Source organism: Sinocyclocheilus anshuiensis, unplaced genomic scaffold, assembly GCF_001515605.1.
Source record: "Sinocyclocheilus anshuiensis isolate Anshui unplaced genomic scaffold, SAMN03320099.WGS_v1.1 scaffold767, whole genome shotgun sequence".
Taxonomy (NCBI): Eukaryota; Metazoa; Chordata; class Actinopteri; order Cypriniformes; family Cyprinidae; genus Sinocyclocheilus; species Sinocyclocheilus anshuiensis.
The window spans coordinates 727979-729833 of NW_015551124.1; the positions used below are offsets into that span (position 1 = coordinate 727979).

The 1855-nt window shown below is 31.2% G+C and overlaps 1 protein-coding gene across 1 annotated transcript in view; it reads right to left on the reverse strand.

Moving 5' to 3' along the window:
- The window catches only part of LOC107663169 (gamma-2-syntrophin-like), an 81671-nt gene that overhangs the window by 2553 nt on the left and 77263 nt on the right, over positions 1-1855 (reverse strand). The gene's annotated exons all lie outside the window — the stretch shown is intronic.

Below are 1855 nucleotides of genomic sequence, written 5' to 3' on the forward strand. Positions count from 1 at the left end.
GTCTCTCACATCAAAATCCAGCCACATATTTGTTTAGAGCTGTTTTGGCTTGTAAACAGTGCTTGATCTGTGCAGATTTCTCTCCTGATTCAGACTGGACCACTTTTTCACTGGAGGACGCGTTATTATGGATTATGGACTCATATTTTAGTTGAAAACATCTTCATTGATGAATTTGTATCAGCTTTTGGTTTCTCAAGATGTTAACTGATGGACTGGAGTGGTGTGGATTATTGTGATGTTTTTAGCAGCTGTTTGGACTCTCATTCTGACGGCACCCATTCACTGCAGAGGATCCATTGCTGAGCAAGTGATGCAATGCTACATTTCTCCAAATCTGATGAAGAAACAAACTCATCTACATCTCGGATGGCCTGAGGGAGAGCCAGTTTTCATTTTTGGCTAAACAACCATAGCTTTAAGTTAGTCCATTAAGCACTTTAATTCCATGAGGACTGTAATAAAGCTCTTTCGTTACGGGTATTTGAGCTGGTTTGGGTTAAACGCACAGACGTGATCAGCGCATCACGACTGAAGACAATCACGTGTAACACACTTTTCACTGATGTGCAAATCACTGCCTGCTATTCGAACCAAGAACAATACATGCCAGATTTAGACGGCACAACTAAATTGGCATGTCAAGCTCGTAATCAGCCCGTGTTAGTCTATTCACGCTGTCTCACGATTGCAGATCCCAACGCTTCTGCATGAATCACAAATCACATCATTAACCAGCACCCGCTGAACTCTTCATTTCAAAAATACAATTTGATTAAGCTGTAATTAAATAAACTAGTTCTATTAAAGGGTTCAACAGTTACAGCGTACATGAGGACGTCATTTTGTCACTGATTTGTGTCATTTGATCGAACAGGATGAATGATTTAGAGTGACACACACATCCACAAATTCATCAGATTCACTGATAATACACTGTAAATAAATAAACAAAATCTCATATTTGCTGATGACCATGCTGCTGTTTTCCCTCGAGAATGATGTCACTTCCTGGATGATAATGAAGATGATGATGATGTCATAGAGGAACTGGCTTTTGATATTTAAAGTTTTTTTTTCAGACTAAAAGGATGAAAAGCGATTTTCAAAACACTGGAAAAACCTATTATTGCATCACCAACTAAAATTAATATTCACAAGCAAACATGTTTTGCTTAAACATTTTGATATTGATAATACTTCGATAGAAAATAAAATAAAGAAAAATAAAAAATAAAGACAAAAATTAAATAAAGAAAAATAAAATTAAAAAAATATAAATAAATGAAAACAAACATAAACAGGGATAGAAAAACTTTAACTGACCACCAATTAGAACAATATTCACAAGAAAATGTTTTGTTTGAAACATTTGGATTCTGATTACATTCAGATATTTTAATAGAAAATAAAACAAACAAACACATATGGATAAAAAAAATAATTGATCACCAATCAAAACAATATTCACAAGAAATATGTTTTGTTTGAAGCATTTTGATATTGATAACATTTTGATATTTCAATAGAAAATAAATAAATAAAAACAAAAATAAACATGGGTGGATGAGTAAAAATAAATAAAATAAATAAATAAATAAATAAACTGAAACAAAATGGGAAGACTACTTAAACTACATATTTTGATAAAAAATAAAATAAATTAAAATGAAAATAAATGAATAAAAATAAACATGGATTTATGGATAAACAAAAGCCAAAACATTAAAAAAAAAAAAAAACGGTAAGACTTCTTAATAAACTGGATATTTTGATAGAAAATAAAATAAAAAATGAAAATGAAAATAAATAAATAAATAAAAACTAAACATGGATGGATAGATAAATAAACCAC